Here is a 23904-nt window from a genome sequence, read left to right as displayed (position 1 = left end):
TGGCGATTTCAGGATCTCCCATTTAGAGATGGCTTCAATCTTAGCGGGGTCCACTTGAATACCGTTAACATTGATAATGTGACCAAGAAATTGCACCTCGTGCAACCAGAACTCGCAATTTCAGAACTTGGCGTACAACTTCTCGGTTCTTAGAATTTCCAGCAAAGTACGAAGGTGAATTTCATGATCGGTCTTAGACTTAGAGTAAATGAATATGTCGTCGATGAACACAATAACAAATTTATCTAAGTAAGGCTTGCAAATACGGTTCATCATATCCATGAATGCGGCCGGAGCATTAGTAAGTCCAAACGGCATAACCGTGAACTCATAATGTCCATACCTCATTCGGAAAGCAGTCTTTGGAATGTTTTCAGATTGAACTTTAAGTTGGTGATAGCCAGAACGAAGATCGAATTTTGAAAAGAAGCTAGCACCTTGAAGTTGGTCGAAAAGATCGTCAATACGAGGGAGTGGATATCGATTTTTGATTGTTACTTTGTTTAACACACGATAGTCAATACACATCCTCATGGAAACCGTCCTTATTCTTGACGAATAGAATTGGTGCTCCCCAAGGCGACGAGCTCGGTCGAAAAAACCTTTTTCAAGAAGTTCATCGAGTTGTTTCTTTAACTCCTTCATTTCGGTTGGCGCTAAGCGATGTGGTTCTTTTGCGATCGGAGCAGTACCGGGACTTAGTTCGATCCTAAACTCTACTTCACGATCGGGAGGAATACCAGGGAGTTCATCAGGAAAGACGTTAGAAAATTCGGAAACGATAGGAACGTATTTAATTTTTTTTGGCTTAGACTCTTCAGTGACGTAGGCCATGAATGGGAGGCATCCTTGATTTAAACATTTGTTAGCCTTAATCATAGAAATTAAGCTAACTTGGCCAGCGTCTTTGTCCCCTTCAATTCGAATTGTTCGTTTATCGGGGGATTGAAGTTCAACAGTTTTGCTATTGCAGATGATACGGGCTTGGTTATCGGATAACCAGTCCATACCAAGTACAATATCAAAACCAGCCAATCTCATGGGTAACAAACAAATAGGTAACAAATAACCAGCTAGAAGGATTTTTCCGTTTTCAAGAGCTTCGGAGATCTTAACGATTTCACCGCTAGCAGTCTCGACGCTTAGAGTTTTATCTAATTTAGTTAATGGTTCGTTTAATAGACTACAGAATCTATAATCTATAAAACTCAAATTCGCACCCGAATCAAACAAAACTCTAGCATAGGTGTCGTTAACTAGAAACGTACCGGTTATGGTTTCTGGTACGTCAGCGGCCCTTTTTGTGTCGAGTACAAAGACTCGAGCGTTTCCCTTTTTGTCCTTGCCACTACCACCCGCACCACCAGCAGCGGGCTTGTTCTTTGGGCATTCAAAACTTAGATGGCCCATCTCCTTGCAGTTAAAGCAAGTCATCCTCTTCTTCCAGCAATCAGCAGCATCGTGACCCGTGCGATTGCATGATTCACACACCTTAGGAGGCGGGGCAAAGTTGCAACGTCCTTTGTGATACCTCCTACATGTCTTGCATTGCGGGGCGTTTGAATTAAATCGACTTTGGTTAACGCCCTTACCCTTGAAGCGATTATTTCCTCCACCTGTTCTTCCTTGAGTTGTTGGTGTCGTAACCTTCTTGTCTTCTTCTCTGTTACGAACCATGCCGCCCATTAGATAGCCTGCCAACTCTATTGCAGAGTCAGCGGTTTGTGGTAGGTGAGACCTTACCATATCGTGGATTTCCCGCGGAAGTCCCCAAATATATCTTGTGACCTTGCTGGATTCATGGTGAACCAGCAGGGGAACAAGGCGACAATACTCATGGAACTTGGTATTGTATTCGCGGAGGTTTGTCCCAATGACCTTGAGATTCAAAAATTTCATTTGAATCTGACCAGTCTCGTGCATGGGACAGAACTTAGCCTTCAGCAAGGCTTTAAAATCTTCCCAACTCAAACCATACATAACATCTCTCCCTTTGCTCATCAACAGAGTATTCCACCACTCCAACACTTCACCTTTGAACATAAGGGCTGAATACTGAAGCTTCTCAACTTCGGAACACTTACTTGTGATTACGATTGTTTCATCTCCTCGAGCCACCTCAGGGTTGAAATGGCTCCCTTGTCACCATGGAACTCTTTCGGTCCATAGTACTTGAAATCTTTAAACGAACAACCGCTTATCTTGAGTTTCTTGAACTCATGTCTAACTCCGCCGTCGGCGTTAGACTCATGCACACTCTCTTCAACTCGAGGGGGATTAGGACGGGATTTAACAAGATTAGAAGGATTGATAGATTGAGAATTTCGAGATTGCCTAGAATGAGATCTATTCATAGATTCTTCCCTCACGGCATCTTTTATCATCTTTTGGATTTTATTCATATATTTCTCGGGAATTTCTTCCTCTCGCTCGTTTTCGGGGCCTCTCCCTTTGTCTTTCATTTCTTTTTCTTTACGAGCATTTTCATTATTATTACTTTGTTCAGACATTTTCTTTTTCTTTTTCAATTCAGTCTGAAATTTGTAGCAACATTTCTTTTATTAAACAAGCGTTTATTTATTACACATCAATATATATATCCAAGGATATATATATTTTACAATACACATACATATATATATCGTTTCCACGATATATATTGTTGAACCTATCATTACGTAAGAACGTTTCAGACGTTCTTTTATTCATATATCATACAATACTAGTTTACACATAAAAGTTTTCATCACACACCACCGTCTTCAGTCCTTCAAGAACTTCTTCACAACCTTCGTGAGTTTGTTGCATTTACGAAGGAGTGCTTTTCCAACTTTTTCTTTTCCTTCTCTGTCTCATCTACCTTCTTCCTCCAGTCGTCGGTCTCATGCAATGCACGATCCAGATGTTCTTCATATGACTGCGGGACTATGTTGGGATATCCGTACTGCGGAGGTGGGTCGCGATAACCCAGTGTTACCATATCGTAATGGTTCCGCGGTTCAGGATATGGCACATAAGTCTGATCGGATGCAAGGTAGAGATATGTCTTGGCAGCTTGGTTCTGCTCGTGAATTTCATCGGCTTGTTCTTAAATGGAAGGAATTCTCCCTTGAAATGGCGGGAAGCTTGACGAAGCTTGGTTCCTTAATTGCTCCAAGTACTGGACATACGGGTCCACAGAACCATAGCTTGCATTATTGGAAGTGAGTGATCCATTCATCGGGCTTGATATTTCGTTCGGGTTTTCCGGATGCTCTTCTTCCATCTCTTCCTCGGACTCCTCCACTGGGTCCTCCTCACTATCTTCTTCGGGATCTTCTTCATTATCAGAATCCTCCTCTTCTTCCTCCATAGGTTCCTCCTCTTCTTCTGGTTTGTCTTCCTCCATAGGTTGTAGAGTTTCAATGTTCATGGAGGGCATCTTGAAACTTTCGAAAGGCATCATGATCCTCATCTTGGGCTTTCGGGATGGCCCTTCGTTATTCTTTGGTTGGGAGCTAACTTCATTCATGGTGGAGCTTCCGGCAAACCATCGACATAGGTCGGAATGACACTGCTTCCAGTCGGAGGATGGGCTTCGTGGTTCCTCCTTGATAGGTAAGTTTGACAGAAAGGCGTATGACGGATGTGGATTTGGCGGTACATAACCAGTTGGGAAATATTGTGATACCTCCGTGGGTTGATAAATTGGGACCTCCGTTGGGTGGTATGTTGGTACTTCTGACGTTTGATACATGGGTATAGTTGGTAGATGATAGCTTGAATGCCTCGGTGCCTCGACACTTGGCTTCGGTGGACTATCGGGGATGTCGATCGGGTAGTGCTTACTTCCGGGGTAATACAAGGGTTTGGACAAGTCTCGTTCCACGTCTTGATCAAAGAACGCTTCATAATATCCATCGCTCATGTTATCTTCAGGGTAGGGTTCAGCTATACCGGCTTCCTTGACCTTGCGAACAAAATTTTCCATCATAGCTTTGAATGACATCTATTAATTCGGATGGTTTAGAATGTCGAGAGGGATAGAAAGGTTACCAGCCTATCTTATCCTTAAAACAAATAATCAAATAATTTCCTATACTTGGATCGAAGCTTGGGTATTGTTTTATGATACCCAATTCGCTAATATCGATGGCTTTGATACCAAGCCTGTCACACCCCCAATCTAGGGCCTAGGAGTGCGACACAATAGTTGGCAATCGTGTTTGTAAATAAACCAGAGTTGCATTATATTACGGAAAACTTATAAAACTTTAAGGATCAAAAATGTAATTTATATAAACATTCAAAAGGCGGGAATTACAAAATATCCGTTTAGAGTTGTTAACAAAAGATTTCTTGTTTTATAATTACAAACCACCATGTTAAACTTATACCAAAAAGAATCCGAGCCATCGGATATTAGTACTTCATCATTTCCAAGCTCTAACTTTGTTCACCTGCAAAATGTAATAAAATACGTCAGCAACGAATGCTGGTGAACACGCTGACGCAAAAATAACTCTTTTACTTTATTACTCCTCGAGACTATGCCTGTCTCGGCCCAACGTGGCTTAGGAATATCAAAGTCAAATAACACATTATAAATATGAGCCTCTACTCTAGGTCACCTCAGCAAACACCGCAGCGTTCGACTTAGTTAAGTACCCGTAAATATACACATAAGGGCGTACTCCCTGCAGGAGAGCGTCCTACGACCTAGGGTGCTGCGATCATGCCCATACATCGCATAGTACCACCTATGTAAGGATCTAGACATACGTATACCACAGCCTGAGGGCTAGGTTTATACCCTTTATTTATAACGGTTTTAGGAACACATAGTTCCTTGTAAACAATTTCAAATAACAAGTTGACTCATTTTAAATAAGTAAAAGTTTGGGGGCGTATTCACCTTGTCTCTTTAGGATCGGCTTCACTCACCGTCCAAGGGGTCTTTCCCTTTCTTTATCTCGCACATATAGTACGAGTATAAATATTTGTTAGTCGGATACACGATCCGGCTTAAGACCTTTAGTCTTATATCTCAATCCTCGATTGAAGCTTTAGTTCAATTCTTGTTTACTTGAAAACCATTAGATTAAAAGTAAGTTTATAAACCTTTAGTTTATAATAAAAACCCGACGTTTCTTCTTCTCCAAGAAACGTAATCTTTTCTTTTATTATTTAAGAATACTTTTATTCATTAAATAATGATTTCATAACAAAGAATATTTACATATATACTTACACACATATATATGTTATCACAACATTAAATATTCATTCTTTTATTCATATCTTTGTTATGTTATCTTTCTTTTCTTTTATCGAGATATCGAGCATAACCTCGACTTAAGGCTTAAACCTTGAATATAATATTAAATTATATTGAATTCATCATTACGCCTAACCTTAATGGCGTATAGAAACCCTAGGGACTTGAGCAGCACTCCAACGCCGCTTAAATCTTCTCGACACACGAATCGAGGAACGCCAAATCTTTAATACTCGTTGACACGCTTTACGAGATCTTTCGCCATTATAACAACACCTTTGCTCGAATGTGGGTGGCGGGTGGCACGAACTCCAAGGAACTGTTGGTACATAAACGAAGGTTCGGGACACGCTTAACGATGGATTATGGCACGCTTATCGAGGTAAGGCTAGAGGGAGTAGTGAGATGTGAGAGCAATGTTGGTGTGAAGAAATGAGCGGCCCATGGCTGCTATTTATAGGCAATGTTTTGGATCCCATCGCGTACCGCGATGGGTCCTTTGGGCACCTCGTCGCGTACCGCGACGTAGGGTTGATGACGCAGAGGGTAGGTCTGCCACGTTTCGACACGTGGCAGTCACCGCTCCACGTGGCAACACGTGGCAGCACATAGTGCCACAGTGTGCCACGTGGCACACGTGTCACACTGTGTCAGACTCCCCATCGCGTATCGCGATGGGAGTCTCTTCTGACCTGACGCGTACCGCGATGGGTCAGGGAAATCAGATTTTACAAATTAGACCCTCAACTTTGGAATTTGGCAATTTTAGTCCCTATCCTTTGGAAAGTTGATACTTTGAACTCGAAATTTTCACGTTGTTACAATTTGGAAGCCATAGAACACCATACCTCATCTTCATTGCCACTACAACCACTGTCCGTATATCTCCACACACACCACTTATACCTTCCGCTTCAATACTTGTACCATGCTTACTCAAACTCACCCTCACACTCACTCCACCCCAGTAATCTCCTACAACTACCCACAAACCCATAAACTCAAACCCCACTATTTAAACCCATCAATTCACACTCGTTTTTCACAAATTAACAACACTAGAATCAAATTCACGCAATTAAACAAGTGGGCTTGCCTTTAAATTTGCAAGAGTTCATTGGATACTCGGGAATCAGAAAACCCTAATTTGGATCAAGAAAGTAGTATAAAAATTGACGGTGAGATGGGAAGTAATGGTGGTGGTGGTGGGGCGACGTCGCCGTTTCTTCTCATCCACAACAACAACCATCCTTCTTCTTGTTCGCTAGATCTGGGATGTTTTTTTCTCTTTGCTAGATCTGAGACAAATCGAAACAGTGGCAGTGGATGGGTTGGAGGTGGCCGGATCCGGTGGTGGTGGATGGGTTGGAGGTGGCCGGAATCAATGGTGGTGGTGATGGTGGTGGCGTAGAGAGAGAAAGAAGTGGGAGATCTTATAAATTTGCAAGTGTTTAATCAATGAATTGAATTGAAGATTGGAGAATTGGAATTAAGGTTCTTGTGTAGATCACAAAATACCTCTTTTTTAGGGTTTTAATTTCTGATTTTGAAATGAAGAAGAAGAAGATGAAGTTGTAGGTACAGACGAAAAGACAAAAATGCCCTCACATGCGTCTCACGTGAGGGTATTTAACTGAGTTTTCTAACCCAGTTAGCGTAAAGGACATAACGTGTAAGTAAAAAATGTTTAAAGGATACCGGCTGCAAGGAAACTAAAAAAGGACACGAACCGTAATTTGGCTTTTTTTAAAGGACAAAATTTGTAATTCTGTCAAAGCAATAAGTTAAAAAAAGTGTTTAACAATCGCATCAAATCTTCTTATTTTAGCTTTTTGAAAGAGTTAAAAAGTTGTTTTTAAAGCCAAAAATACTGGCTTTTCAAAATGACTTTTTAAAAAAAGCCAATAAGTCAATAAGTTATTTTGAAACTTACAAATCCTACCTATATTAGTGAAATAAACATACCCACATTGTTAAATCCATACCCCCAAGACTGAAAAAAACACCCTGATTATAAATAAACCGGAATCTTTCATACTTATTTGAAACACAATGTACTTGCTATAACTCAAGTGGATCTTCTTGTGCAAATAGCTCTTCTTGATGAAAAGGAACATTATCCTCGGTGGAGGACCTAGGATTTTTCAACGGGTTTGTCAATCCTACATGATACATTAAGAAGTAAGATAGTTAAATCACAAATTACCTTCACTTGTGGTTACCTAAACAGTAAGCATCCTAATATAAACCTCGGGCGAAATGAAACCCGTGACTTTCACAGCTCTTGACGTTTCTAGAACTTGCGAACGTTGTCGGGGCGCCACCATGATGGGGTTGGGGGGGGGGGGGGGTTGACTGTAATTGTGGTTGCTTTTAAGTATGGAACAAAACTTTAGAACATGTATGCAACAATGCGTCTAAACCTTTAGAACAACGTGACAAAGATTGCAAGGTTACTTGAGTATCATAGTTACTCTTGATGCACAAGTTATTTATTAATAAACTTTAGGTCTAAACGTTTGGATTGTTCGTATGATATTGTAATTAATGGTGATCACTGATCACTACTAACTTGGTAAGAAGAGCAAATTATGTGGTCGATACCTATACTAGTGAGAAGATAAAATACGACCACTTCGTTGAAAGCGAGAAGCATGTGATGATTGATTCCACACTGTGACAAGGAAGAAGTGATGCTGGCCTCTATTTTCTTGAAGAAAAGTTTCTACATTCTGATCTCTTCCTATATATCTAGTGAGAAGACTAGTGAAATAAAATAAAAGTCTTGGTGGTTGACCAAGGAGTAGAAGACATAAGGTGAGTTTGTTAACACACACCTGAATCACTTTGAATCATTGTGTCTATGTTATCATATCTCTCTAAATGTTAAAGTTACTTATATATCATCACTCATTCAACGCACTTGTATATGTCAATAAAACCCTGGTATCGTACCGAAACTTGTTTGGCATATACATACTTGTGACAAAAAATTAACCTACTGACATGTTAACTCGACTAGTTAAAATTTCACGAAATGACATGTTCCAAGGGTTGATGTGTATATATATTTTTCACATAAGATATAATAATACTAATATGATAATGATATAATAACCATATGATAATGATAATGATAATAATAATAATCATATTATGTTTATGATTTTCATCCACAGTTATATTTTTGCTGAAAAAAAATAAAATTCTTTGAAACATCAACCGTATTTATTTCAAGATAGTTTTGTTAAGAAAAACCGATTCAAGATTTTGTCGAGCCAGTCCCATGTTTTTAGCTTTGACCGACCACATAATATTATTTACCCCAAGGAATCATTGTTTGGCATCCAAATCTTGCAACGCCAATAGTTTCTGCAGTTTCAAATGTCCCAACATGAAAATTGTAATCATTAGGCGTTGATCAAAGGCATTTAATTTTAGAGCAGTTTCAACACGTAACAAAGAATTAAAGGTTATTTAATATCCTTTTTATGTGTAATTTCTGTTTTTGCAATGATCAATTAGTAATGCTGAATATGATGATTCCGTTTAAAGTAATTCATTAACAGTGTTACAAATAATTAATTTGGATGCTTGTTTCGTATGGTAGTCGATCATTCTAGTTAGGGTTGTATTACATTGAATTGGTAGTTTATATGATTATGTTTTTATTTATTAATTTTTTTTGGTAGCCAATAGGTAAATAGCAATTTGTGCTGAGCACGTGACCTTTAAAAGGTTATGGTAGAAAACTAATGAAAACAAGATTCGAATCCGGGATCTCTGATGACAAAGGGAAATCAGGTGCTTACCACTGCACCACCCTTTGGTTTTATATAATCATGTTGAAGCTATATCATTGGATTTTATAAATTTAGTAACACAGATTTCAACATATATATGAACTTCTTAGAGATTTTTTTTTCATGATTCATGTGGAGTGTGATAAAAGTTATAAACTCACATAAGTTTGTGTTAATTCATGTTTTTATAACATATATATATTGTGTGAATTTATCTCCATGATCATCATAATATCTGTTATCTGAATGGTTCCGTGATCGTCATGATATGAGTTTAAGTCTCTCATATATTCGTGTTTGTTTTAAAAGTGATGCAGCCTGCAGATGAAGAGAATACAAATCCAACAAACACGCATGCTCAAGCTACGGCATATTTTTCAGCAACTACTTATTCTCAACCTATCATTGAGAATCAAAACAAGTCAGATGAGTGTAATATTAAAGAAGCAGAATCATCAATTCAAGGGAGTGATCCGTTGAACTTCGAGGTAAATTCTCTAACATTTGTGCATCAAATTAATTGACTCAAACAAGTCTTAACATAAGTTAAATCTTTGCTTTGGTTAAGAACATACAAGGGGTTCTTTTATGATATTTAACTGTAAATATTATGGATTATACAGGAAGCAAGAGCAGTGTTAGGAAGATATGAATATCAGATAGGGAACATAGAAGAGGCTCTTCGTGTATTTGATGGGATAAATATAGCTGCAATTACTCCCAAGATTAAAATTAGTCTTGCTGATATACGTAAACCTGAACATACACGCTCAAATAGCTATGGTGCTCCACCATTCTCTATACATACTGTGAGTTTACTCCTTGAAGCAGCTTATTTGAAGTCAAAATCGTTGCAGATTTTTGGAAGGTATAGAGGTATTCTCTTTAATTATATGGTAATTATAGCTTACTTTAGGTGCTTATAAGTTATAATCTGATTACTGCGCTTTCAAGGCGCTGATAATCAGTATTTAGTTTTTTGGATACTGATTTTGATTATCTAGTATTTCAAATAACTTAATCATTTTTGTATTATTAATTGCAGAAGCGGCTGAATCATGCAAAGTTATTCTCGACATCATGCAATCATCTTTACCAGATGGCTTGCCTGAAAACATTGATTTTGATTCTGAGCATAAATTACAAGACACACTAATTAACGCACTCGAATTACTTCCATATTTATGGCAACTTGCTAACATGCACCACAAAGCAATCTTGTCGTACCGGCAGGCCCTACTTCACCACTGGAACTTCAACAAACAAACAATAGCAAAATTTCAAAAGGAGTTTGCCGTTTATCTTCTCTACAGTGGAGGAGAAGAAGCTTATCCACCTAATTTAGTGATCAAAACCGATGCTTCATTCGTACCCAAAAGTAACATAGAAGAGGCTATTCTACTTTTAATGATTCTGCTAAGAAAAGTTTCTTTAAAGAATATCGAGCCGGATCCATCTGTTTTAGATCATCTTTCTTACGCGTTATCCATTTGTGGTGGACTCGGGTTTTTGGGTAAACAACTGGAAGAAATGCTTCCAGCCGTTATTGATGATAATGAAAAGAACCTACTTTTAGCTTTTTGTTATTATGAACAAGGTGACAGTTCGTCCGCTTTAAATTTGCTGAAACATATATACGAAAACGCGAATCCAAATTGTGCGTTGGCTTTATTAATGGCTTCAAAAATCCATGGGGAAAATAGTAATTATTCAGAAGGTGTAGTTACTGCCAAGAGAGCTATTGAAGTTTTAGAAGATAAACACGACGAAATGGTTAGTGTTGGTTATTATCGTTTGGGCGTTTCACTTTCGGCTTATTCAAGGTTGGCACTGACAGATCTTGAAAGAGTTGATAGACAAAATGAAGCACTAGAGTGTTTAGAAACAGCTGCGAGGTTGACTAGAATGGTTGACTCGAGAGTTCTTTATGATCTTAGTTTAGAAAATGCTGAGCAACGGAATCTAGATGTTGCTTTCAGTTATTCGAATCGTATGCTTAGTTTGGAAGGCGGGTCCCACCTTAAAGGGTGGATGCTATTGGCTAGAATATTGTCTGCACAAAAACGGTTTGGAGATGGTGAGAGTATTATCAATGCTGCTTTAGATCAGACTGAATATTGGGATCAGGGTGAACTGCTAAGAACTAAGGCTAAGCTCCGACTTGCACAAGGAGAAGTAAAATGTGCTATTCAGACATACGGTCGCGTTCTTGCGGTTCTTCAAGTAAAGTGTAAAAGTTTTGGATCGCCAGAAAAGCGTCATGAGGTACTTTTAATGATTCATTCTTTAAATTTCATAGATAACTTCTCAATCATTCTTTAAATTACATACATTATAACTGTAACAAAAAACTGCAACATTTCATATTTGATATATATTTTGATAATGAGTTATCTATAATTGCTAGCTTGGTGATAGAAGATTGGAATCAGAAATATGGAATGATCTTGCTAAAGTCTATATAAGTTTATCTCAATGGCCTGATGCCGACGCATGCCTAGTGAATTCAAAGGCTATTAGTGACTACTCGGTTTCTACACGACATACCATAGGTTCGTTTTTGATAATCCCTTTATCTAATTACAAATTTACCCTTTCTTACAATACTATAATTAGCCTACTAGTTCAACAGAAACTTGTTTAGAACCCCCCCTCCCCCCCTCTCTTTCTAGGGACAATTTTGTCCAAAAATATTGAAGTCCATTATTTGTTAATCAATATGATTACTGTTGCAGGTTTGCTCTATGAAGCTAAAGGTCTCCACAAACAAGCTCTAAAAGCTTATAAACGCGCGTTAGACGTGGATCCTGCTCATGTGCAGAGTCTTGTTTCCATAGCTGGTGTGTTCAGGAAGCTCGGTGGGCAGTCTGGGCCTGTGGCCCGAAGCTTCTTAAATGAGGCGTTACGGGTCGATAAGATGCACTCTCCCGCATGGTATAATCTAGGCCTGCTTCTTAAAGATGAGGGTCCAGCTGGCCTAACAGAAGCTGTTGATTGCTTTGAGGCTGCAGGTGTACTAATGGAAACTGAACCTATTGAACCGTTCAGATAAGCAATGGTAACCATTGGTCCAACTCAACCTAGTAGTTGAAAGATAAGTGATGACGGGGTCTTGTTACCAGGCCCACTTAGCCGCTCGATTGTTGTGACGTCACTTGGTTTAATGACTCAAGGATTTTTCTATTGAAGATTTTATTTATATTATTCAACAAGAAGCTAATAATATAAGTATTCAGATCTTGAACATCGAGCAAGTCTTCAGTTTTTAAATATATATGCTTTGAGTAAGATTGCATCAATATATGTTATAGCTTGGGAATGCAATTTTTTTTTTGTTGTTGACAAATTTGAATCAGTATATGGGACATGATACATGTTTTTGATATATGGGTTTTTAATATTTTTGACAACGAAAACAATATAGTTTACACTGATTTTAGATCCCTTTAAAACAAATAATAGCTTTCTAAGAGAAACATATGTTAAAAACTAATATATTAAATCTAAATTCTCAATAATTAACTAAGAACAGAGAAACATATTGCAAACCTAGCTTTAACTGTGAATAGCAAACTGACATGGTTACCTAAGTTAACTGCGAATAGCTAACTGACATGGCAACCAAAATTAGCATTTAGCAAACCTAACAAGAACATAAAAAATGTATCAATTAGGTTCATAATAATCAATAAATTGATCTCAATATTATTGGTTCCAAACCATTTGTTTATGGATCCTTATCATGCTGTTTAACAAGGGAATAATGTGTTTTTAACATAAATATTTGAATTGAAAACAGTAAATGTTTAGCCAAATATAACCTTTTACAGTTTCCAAACTCCAAAGCCCTATATAATAAGTAGCATTCCAGTTTCCAGATAACACACAAATCATAAAACATATCAGTAGATAAATACCGAGATATACTGAAGCGGAGATACTGTTTGGATGGCTTATGTATGCGCACGATTGGTAATATGTTTTCTCCTAGCCATTCTTGTCTTCCATGACTTATGTTTCGCTGAAATGCGTATGTACTCTTTCTTATTCAATAACTGGTTTGGTATTATATATTTTTTTACTTTGATTCTGTATCAACTTACCGAAGCTAATGTTATTAGTTAAACCACAGCTCCGGATTATACCTTCATGTATGAAGCAACAAAAGCTCCAAAGATTTCATTCTATGATTACATTATCATTGGCGGTGGCACCAGCGGAATCCCATTAGCCACCACATTATCTGCTAACTACAAAGTTTTACTTCTTGAACGCGGCGGCTCACCTTATGAAAATCCCAACATCACTAGTCTATCAAATTTTGGATCCTACTTCTCGGATACATCTCCAGATTCTCCCTCTCAGCAATTTATTATTACCAAGGGTGTTGTAAATGCACGCCCACGAGTCTTGGGTGGTGGTACTTCGATTAATGCTAGTTTATATTCTCGTGGCGAACCGAAATTCAATATGGAAGCAAGATTAATGGATGAAAGTTTGGTTAACAAGTCTTACGAATGGGTAGAAAAAGTAATGGTTTTTAAGCCTGAATTGCAGAGGTGGCAGTCGGCAGTTCGAGCCGCACTGGTGGAAGCTGGGGTCACACCAGACAATGGCTTTATCTATGTGATGCAGTTTCGGAAGCGATCAATGGCTCGAGAGACTCATGATTAATCAAAAGACAATAAAACGAACCAAAGGTTCAAAGAACAATGTTCTTATATTTAATATTCAACCAAAAAACTCTCTTAACAAAGAACCTTACATCCTAATATATAGAAACCATAAATTATAAAACTTGGAAACTAAATAAGATAAACTAGGAAATTTGAAATTTAAATATATAAAAGATATGACTGCATCATACTCCCTCTTCAAAAAAAAAAAAACTCGTCCTCGAGTTTTGCCCCTGGGATCAAATGGAACATCAACGCGCTCCTTATTTATTAACTTCATGACATACCCAAACAATTCAACTTTGCAAAACGCCTCACGCGACTCTGAACGTATACCACCTAGGTCTACCGGGTTGCCAGTTCTCCCCACCTCCTTCTCCCCATCTTCGGAAAAGACTCGTCCTCGAGTCTTGAGAACGTCGAAAAAATCATTGACTACCCGAGATAAAAAATCGGCTCCATTGTTCTTTTTCATGGACAACTTGAAAATCTTTAAAAGAAAACTTGAAAATATCAAAGGCAATCTACAGGGTTCAAAAGAAAAATCAACCCGGTTCTTATTAAGTATCATTACGACCCACCTAAACATTTCAACTTCAGGTTTCATCCCATGCTTCCATCCATGATCCAGATTAGCATCTTTATTTTGTGGCACCACTTCATTTGAAAAAACACCACCCATGGAATAAAGTAAAGGACTTAAAAGACATTGCTGTAGAATAGTTTTTTCAACGTGGTTTTCACATAATTTTCGATGCATGAGCCTTATATTCTCAATTAATGTACCCTTCATATCAATATGAAGATCCTTATTATTATTAAAACCTGACATACTTTTCTTCATTTGAATATTTTTTCCATTTTGAAAGTCCGTAATTATCGGTTGATTAGGCCTATCACCATTATTTTTTCCCAATACTAGCTGCTGCACCGTCTAGAACCACCATCAGCCACCACATCAGTCTTCAAATTATCCTCATCTCCATACTCGTCATATACGGGCGGAGACGCATACATAAAACCAACGACAAAAGGTTTCTCCTCCTCCCCTCCAACTTCATCGAACCTCGTCCTGTCTTCTCTCGATAAAATCTCCTGACCAGACTTCTCCTCATACATCGGTTCAAAGGTGGATGACGATGCTCCTCTCCGTCGTCACCTTCGTCCCAGACGATGGTGCTCGACTCGGTTTCCGCCTTGCGTATCTCCCGTTGTAACTCGAGATCGCGGACTCGTTTTCGGAGCCGTTTGATCTCTTCAAGATGTCGGACTCGTTTTCGGAGTCGTTTGATCTCCTCAAGATCGCGGACTCGTTGTTGGAGTTGTTTGATCTTCTTAAGATCCCGTGGGTCGAAATAGACTCCACCGCTGCCTCGGTCGGCGACTTTGCGAGTAGGTAGTCGATCTTCTCCACGAGCACGTGAATAGAAAACACTTATGTCGTTGCCTCTGCCGGCGACTCTACGATCAAGAAAGTATTCACCCCCACGTCGAGCCATTTGAGAACCAAAAGCTCTGATACCAACTGATGCAGTTTCGGAAGCAATCAATGGCTCGAGAGACTCATGATTAATAAAAAGACGATAAATCGAACCGAAGTTCCAAGAACAATGTTCTTATATTTAATATTCAACCAAAAAACTCTCTTAACAAAGAACCTTACATCCTAATATATAGAAACCATAAATTATAAAACTTGGAAACTAAATAAGATAAACTAGGAAATTTGAAATTTAAATATATAAAAGATATGACTGCATCACTATGATCATATCATTGGGACTAAATTGGCTGCTACACTTTTTGATAAAGATGGGACACGACATAGCGCTGCAGATTTGCTTCAGTATGCAAATCCCAAAGGGTTGTCTGTTTTGCTACATGCAACTGCTGGAAAAGTCTTATTTAAGACCATAGGTAGTAGGCATATTATATCCATTCTTATGCTAACAACTTTAAATCTCTTGTGATTATTTGCAGGAAGATCAAGGCCGTTGGCTTATGGAGTCGTGTTTGAAGATTCTGCCAAGAATAAGCATATGGCTTTTCTAAAGGGTAGAGAAAAGGATGAAACCATATTATGTGCTGGTGCTCTTGGAACCCCACAACTTTTGGTGTTGAGTGGCATCGGTCCGAAGGAACAACTTGATACCTATAATATTAAAGCCGTCCTTGAGCAACCTTTCGTCGGTCAAGGCATGGCAGATAACCCACAAAACTCCATCTTCATTCCTTCTCCCATTCCAGTTGAGGCATCCATATTCCAAGTTGTTGGCATCACTTTGTTTGGTAGCTACATCGAGGAAGCTGGCGGCCTTAATTTGATCTTTGCGAACCCTTCAGCCTATCAGGGATTTTCCCCTCAGGTAACTAGAATTTGTATATCAAATAGATCAAATTTGGCGATATACGTAACAAAAAGGCAGTAAATCAATATGGTGGTGATCTTTGTTATTTGCAGATGGGTGGTTTTATATTCGAGAAAATTAATGGTCCTCTATCGATGGGTGAACTAAGGATTGAAACTCTTGATCCAGCTGATAACCCATCCGTAACATTCAACTACTTCAAGGAACCCGAAGATTTACAGAAATGTGTTGATGGGATTAGAACAATTCTAAAAGTGGTTGAATCAAAAGCATTCTCGAACTACAAGTATGCGAATATGACCGTCAAAGATATTCTTGATCTAAACATGAAATTACCGGTGAACCTACGTGTACATGGTAATACAAGTTCTTCATTGGAACAATATTGCAAGGACACTGTAAAGACTATTTGGCACTACCATGGTGGTTGCCATATTGGAAAAGTAGTTGGTCCGGATTATAAGGTTTTTGGTGTTGCCTCCCTACGAGTAATTGACGTATCAACGCTACTTAACTCTCCCGGAACTAATCCTCAAGCAAGCCTTTTGATGCTTGGAAGGTAATTAAATTCGAATGTTAAAAGAGAAAATCGTGCCGGCTTAAAATTTTGATATGATTTTTGAAGGTCATGTGCCAACAAGTAAATGATGATAATTTGGTTTTAAATGGATTTAGGTACATGGGAGTTACAATACTAGGCCAACGGCTTGCAAGTGCAAATACCAAGAATAAGTGAACTTTGTACACCAAGTTGAAGTTTGTTGTATTCTTTAACTTTGTATGAAATATTAAGTTTGGCGCTAGGTTTAAATTATTTTACTTTTTATAAAAGTTATATAGATCCAATTATTTCTATTCCTATTAATATATCAGCCGGTAATTCCAATTTCCAAACCATATTAATTGTACCACAAAACCCGGTTTTTCAAACCGTAAACCGAACCTTATGACCCCTAACGTAATCAAAGTGACCGGTTTTGCTTGGTTTGGGTGGTTTAGGGTCTGTTTAGTTCATTCAGATCTGAATGAGCCAGATCAGTCCCATTCAACAACAATATTGAGTCTGAATGTTTCAGACTCAATTTTGACCATTCAGAGTGTTTTTCTGTTTGGAACCAAACTGAAGCCTGAATGAATCATATGTAAACAAACAACCTTTTAGTCTGTTTAAACGGTTTTTGGGCATTCCTACCCAATATAAACACCAATGTATTCTTAGATTACATGACAAACACTTGATATATGTCTAATAGATCTTGAGTTCAAGTTTACCATCTTGAAAAATGTGTTTTACCCCCCTCAGTCTCAGTCACTGAACCTATTAATGGTAATTGTTAGGGGGAAGGGGCGTCTTCAATGTACCTTTGATTGGGTGGTGGTAGCCGAAGCAGGTACACCGTCGCCACCATTGCGGGTAACGACTGAAATTAGCATTTTTGGTTAGAATACTGATGACGAAGAAGCGCCCTTGGCGGGAACTTTGATGAATGTTTCAGATATCCACACTATGGTAAATGGGGGATTTTGAATGAAAATTTAACGGAGTTTCATCAAAATTTTGGTGTGGTATATTTTACGGAACACCAAGTCAGTTTAAAGTGGAGGGATTTGAAACCCAAGATTACTATGTTCAACAAACTCTATAACTGCGCACTTGACGGACGAATGAAGGCTAAAGCAAGTGCGAGGCTCTTCGAGAGTACGGATGCTGCCATAGAAATGGATTTAACCATTTGCTAGTGTGGAGCATTCTAAAAAATCTATCAGATTATTCAACCAGTGCGACTTGATGATTCAGACGAAATTCCCATCTCCTGCGCACCTCGCATTCTGATGCCTTCATATCCTTTATACGATAACTCTCATTTTTACAGTAACTGATTTGAATTGTGAGAACTCGATAGAACTCCATTTAACAATTATATTTTAAAATGTTTTTTCATATGTATTAAAAGTAAGTTACATCCAAAAAAAAATAATAAAAAAATATGTGGATCGACTACTAAAATAATTGTAATGGAAGTTTATATGTGAAGAATGTAATTTGTATAAGTGTAACGAATGTTTGCATATACATTACATCTATGCCCGAAGTTGATCCACACATGTTTTATTTTTTATTTTTTTTAGATGTAACTTATAATACATTTGATAACTTTTTTAGAAAATTGTTTCATTAGAGTTATTTCGAGTTCTCAAATAATTTAAGTGAGTTCACAAAGTATCCATCGTATGCGTATGTGTGTGCGTTTATATGTGCGAGTGTGTAGAATTGGGTTAATGCGAGTATATTAGTAACAAGTGTGCTGTTATTTATGGTAAATAATAATCATTTGGGCATTTGGATAATAATTTGGATAACTAGATTGACATATTCCTATATAAAATTTATATGTATTTGAATAATCAGATTAACATACCTACATGTAATATTGTAAAAAACTAAACTGACATTGTCAATACTTATAATTTATTAAAAGTATAATATTTTATAAATAAAAAATAGTCTAAGTGATGCATCCTCCTACTAATTCAAATTAAAATTTTCATATAATCATTGTTACAAACAATACACCCTCTTTCTCAAACTTCATAGTTTTTGTTGTTGCTACAATCAGCTGAAATCAACAATCTCAATTATTTACTTATGTGTGTCATGTAGGTCTTAAACTTTTTTTTTCATTTGCACGTAAAACAAAACTAGAAATAATGAAACAAACGAATCTACAAAGAAGTATGTATATTAAAAATATGTTTAATGAGTAAATACATTGTGATGACATTGATTGTGTAAAATGGACACATGGTAACCGGAATTTTTGATAAAAATGTTTTTTTTTTTTGGGGGGGGGGGGGGGGGGGGGGGGTAAAAAGACGAACTGATTATTTGATTTTATCGGTCCAACACACAAAACATGAATATCCTTTTTCTCATAAAAACATTTTACAATTAGGTGTTGGTTACTACATGATTGTCATTTATATTGTGTGTTATTGATTATACATGTTCAATGCATGGCATGGTTATGGTTATGATCCATTTCTCGCACTTTTCACTAAATTTTTCACATGATCCTCCCCCGCGCGTAGAGGTGCACAAATCGGTTTTTTTAAAAAAACCGGTTCGGTTATTAACCGGACCGGTTTTTTTCGTCCAGGAAAAAAACCGGTTCGGTTAATAACCGGACCGGTTAATAACCGGTTTTTGTGTATGAAAACCATAACCGGTCAAACCGGTTAGGACCGGTTTGGGAACCGGTTAGAACCGGTTAATAAACCGGTTTTTTTATTAACCGGTTTTTTAATAACCGGTCTAACCGGTTAACCGGTTTTTTTTTTTTTTTTTTTAAATAACCATTATTTTTTCACAGTATAAACAAACCGGTAACTACAAGGCAAAACGGTAACTACAAGCATTAAATCGTTATCGCATATTCGTAACTCAAAAATACATAACTTTCATTTATAGCTTTTACATTAAAAATACAAACATTAAATCGTTATCGCATATTCGTAACTCAAAAATACAAACATTAAAGAATGCTTAGACACGATTACATTAACAACTTGCTGTTTCTTACTCATTATTTTCATCGCTACCCGATCCCGAGCTATTCCTTAGGTAATCGTCGTACGCGGCTTCTTCATCGGTCATTGGTTGAGTGTGTCCTTGATTGACCTCGTCTTCATACAAGCCCGCCTCATAGTCCATTTCCCCCTCGAGTGAGCGTTGATGTTGTGCCCTATCTAAAGAGTCCAAGTAATCCTTGTAGCAAATAGACATCTCTACAGCTGGTGGAGTGAGTCGAGTCCTCCTAATCGATATAACCCTGCCTGAAACAGAAAAAGCAGACTCCGAAGCTACAGTGGAAGCTTGGACCGTTAGTAAATCTTTGGCCATGGCGGCGAGGATCGGAAACTCATCCTCCTTACCTCTCCACCAAGCCAGCAAATCAAGACTTCTAAATTCATCTGGAGTCATGTGTTTCACAAAGTTGGTACCACCATACCTTCCAAGTTCACTGCTTGGGGTGTTTACCTTTTGACGTTTACCGGCGTCTTCCCAAATCATGTAGTACATCCCCATTTCAAGGTCGGTTTGGGATTGGGATTGGGCAACAGCTCTTAACGAGTCATGAATTTGGGAAGACGACCCGTATTTTGTAAGGTAAACATCATACATGTTAGACAAGGTGGTGTTGAAAGCATTCTTTAAAGTTTGGTTATAATAGGGGTTTTGATCGTCGTTTAACTCTAGCTCATCACAAATTTTTTCTATTAAAGCTTCAACACCACCAACATTTATGCAAGGGTTTAACGCAGCAGCACATGTCAAAACAGCGGGTAGTTGTTGAAAATATTTTCTAAATTTTTCTTTCATTTTTACACCCATATCAAAATAAGGTGCACCCCTACAATGAAGTTCACTCAACTTTGTGCACATGACAGCAATTTTTGGTAAAGCAATGGGGCTTGTTGGATAGTAAACCCCGGATAAACTAGTTGTGCAAGATTTAAAAATTTGAAGGACCTCCGTAACGATCTCAATCAATAACCAGTTTCTAGGATCGTACGGTGCACATTTACCCCTACTTGACATTATTTGATGAAACGCAATTAGTGATTCTTTTTGTTGGATGACTTTCTCAAACATATCACAAGTCGAGTTCCATCTTGTTGGACAATCCCAATTGGGCCCCAACCATTGACAATTAGCTTCATCACAAAATTTTTTGTATCTTGAAAATGTTTTATTATTGCTAAAAACATCTCGTAACATTCTTTTAAAATTGTTTCTTTGCGTTTCGATCACGTTTAACCCATCTTGCACGGCCAAGTTGATAATATGTGCAATGCATCGGCTATGAAAAAACGCTCCATCACAAATAGGTTTATACTTTAATTTTAAATGGCCAACCGCGGCCGTATTGTTGGACGCGTTATCAAACGAAATTGAAAAGATTTTATCTTCAATCTTGTATTGTCGAATGACTTTATCCAAGAGTTTAAAAATATTTCTACCCGTGTGCGGGTAATCAAACAATTGAAACGCAACGGTTCGTTTCATCATTTGCCACGACCCGGGGTCAACCCAATGAGCCGTCACACAAATGTATGAGTCGGGCGAACCATTAGGTACCGACCACACATCCGTTGTTAAGTTTACACCAGTTTGTAAGTTTGAAAAGTATGAAATTAGTTCGGATTTAGCGTTTTTCCAAGCTTTAAGACAATCTCTTCTAAGGGTCGAACGACTTACGTGTTGGTAGCGTGGTTGAACATACTTTTGCATCATCTCCGTGAATTGAGGGTTGTCGAAGTGGTTGAAAGGAAGTGTATTTTGAATCACAAAGTTTGAAAACTTTTGACGTACCGCTTCAAGGTCGTACGTAAACACCGTTCCTTGATTCGTCATCTCCGGCTGCGAACTACTTCCCGATTCGTCCTTCAAGGCCTTGCAAAAGGGCCTTTGTACATGCGCTCTTAAAGTGGAGTTTGCATCTTTGCCATAAAACTTCAAACAATGTTTGCATCGAGCTTTTTGGGTACCGTTAGACATTTCGCATAGGTCGAAATGTTGCCAAACATCTTGGTTTCGTTTCGTGGGGATGACCCGAACGACCGTTTCTCCCGTGTTCGAGGCACCCATGTTGACGGATGAAGTAGCACTTTGGGAGGCCATGATAATCGACTACGAAATAAGAGCGTATGGAGTGGTAATGTGGTATAATTGAGCGTGAGATAACAAAATAATCGCGTATGTAATAAACGTTTAGAGCGTTTGGAGTTGTATAATCGAGTGTGATCTAACCAATACCCAACCTAAGCTATATATAGATGTTTGTGGGGGTAAAATGGGGAAAAAAAAAAACGGTCAAAAATTATAAAAAACGGCTATATGGCCGTTACTCAACGGGAAAAAAACTGGTTTTTAACCGGTTAACCGGTTTTTTTATAACGGTCAAAAACCGGTTTATAAAAAAACCGGTTAACCGGTTTTTTAAAAACCGGTTATTAAAAAAACCGGTTTTTTAATAACCGGTTATTAAAAAAAACCGGTTTTTTTTATAACCGGTTATAAAACCGGTTTTGGCTCCAAATTGTGTAACCGATATATAAACCGCCGGTTTGTAAACCGGTTTTCTTAAAAACCGGTTTCCGGTTTAAACCGGCAAACCGGTTCGAGGACCGGTTTTTTTGATCACCTCTACCCGCGCGTGTGTTTATACATATCAACATAACTAGATTAGCAAACCTAACTTAACTGTGAATAGCATACCTGAATCAAATCAGATATATAGCAACGTACCTAAACTAAAGTACATTAAAAAAGCCTAATCAACTTAATTAGCAAACAAAATTGGACCCTATATATAATAGCAACCTTAATTGACATAAAACAAATTCAAGAGTGAATAGCAAGCCCGATTCATGGTTGATGATAGCAACCAAAACTAACATAAGACAATGTAAAAATCTAAATTAGCAAACCTAACTTAAAACGTGAATAGCATACCTGAATCAAATAACATAGCAACCTAAATTAACATAAAAATACTAAACAACTAAATTAGAAAAAAAAAAAAAATTCTAGCAGAAATCTTTTTAGCACCCTAGTTTTAATAATATTAAAAACTATAGACAAGATGTGGAAATGCAAGCCCCTGAAAATGTTCTTTTATTGTTAAAACATAACGAATTAACGTGCCCATTAAGTTTGTTATTCAAATCCACCGTTTTCCTTATTTAGCTGCATTATCCAAGTTTCAAAAACAATACTATACATTTGATTAATTACAAAAGACAATTCTTAGAGATGCTATGTTTTTCATTCATCCAAGTCTCGATCATTCATCCTTCATAATAGAGCTTTATCTTGTGAAAACAAAATTAAGGGTCCAGCTAGGGCTGTAAACGAGCCGAGTCGAGTCGAGCCAGAGTGTGCTCGAGCTTGAACTCGAACTTAATCGAGTTGGCTCGAGCTCGGCTCATTTTCTTTATCGGGCGGAAAAATCGAGCTCAAGCTCGTCCAGCCGGACTCCTTTAATTTTTTTATTTTTTATTTATTATTTATTATTTATTTATTTTATATTTTACAAATTTTGATATATAAAATACAAAAAATATAATTTTAACATACATATTATATAAAATTTATAAACTAGAGAATTTATAAATTTATTTGTTTTATTTTCGTTATTCTTTTATAATGTTTTAGGTATCGAGTGACATAATCTATGTATAATTTTTATTTATTTATTTCTTGGTATGATATTAGTATATATAGATATTAAAATTAAGGGTTTAATCTAAATGAGCCAACGAGCCGAGTTAGAGCTACAAGCCAAGCTGACCCTAGCTCGAGCTCGGCTCGTTTAGAAATCGAGCCGAGTCGAGTCGAGCTCATTTAGAATCGAGCTTTTTCAAGCCGAGCTTTTTTCGAGCGAGCCACAAGCCGCGAACTTTTTGAACAGCCCTAGGTCCGGCTAAACGTACCCTCCTCTCTTGCTAACCATACACCCTCCTGAACTTTCATTTCCCTCATAATTGACATGTTAGTCTCTCTTATTTTATTTTATAATTCTCTCAAAATATCAAATAAAAAACTATTAAGTTTTTATTTTTGTTTTACATGTTAAACATAAGTTAGAAAAAATTTGCTTTTATAAACATAATTAATGATAATAAAGGATAAGAAAATAACAAAAACAACAACAAAAAGGTCTAAATCGTATTAATGTAAAACTTGAGGGAGGGTATGTTTAGTAATAATGGATGGGAGGGGGTAGAGGTGGGAA

General features: G+C 37.6%; 2 pseudogenes; both read left to right on the top strand.

Annotated features, from left to right (window-relative positions):
• Nucleotides 1-9371: 9371 nt before the first annotated feature.
• Nucleotides 9372-11382, top strand: LOC143561973 (protein NPGR2 pseudogene; annotated as a pseudogene).
• A 1505-nt stretch (nucleotides 11383-12887) lies between these two features.
• LOC143561962 (protein HOTHEAD-like) lies at nucleotides 12888-16841 on the top strand (annotated as a pseudogene).
• Nucleotides 16842-23904: the final 7063 nt, after the last annotated feature.

Source organism: Bidens hawaiensis, unplaced genomic scaffold, assembly GCF_021521415.1.
Source record: "Bidens hawaiensis isolate Kalapana, Puna unplaced genomic scaffold, B.hawaiensis_p1.1 tig00001179_1, whole genome shotgun sequence".
NCBI lineage: Eukaryota > Viridiplantae > Streptophyta > Magnoliopsida > Asterales > Asteraceae > Bidens > Bidens hawaiensis.
This window is presented reverse-complemented; position numbering and strand designations above follow the sequence as displayed.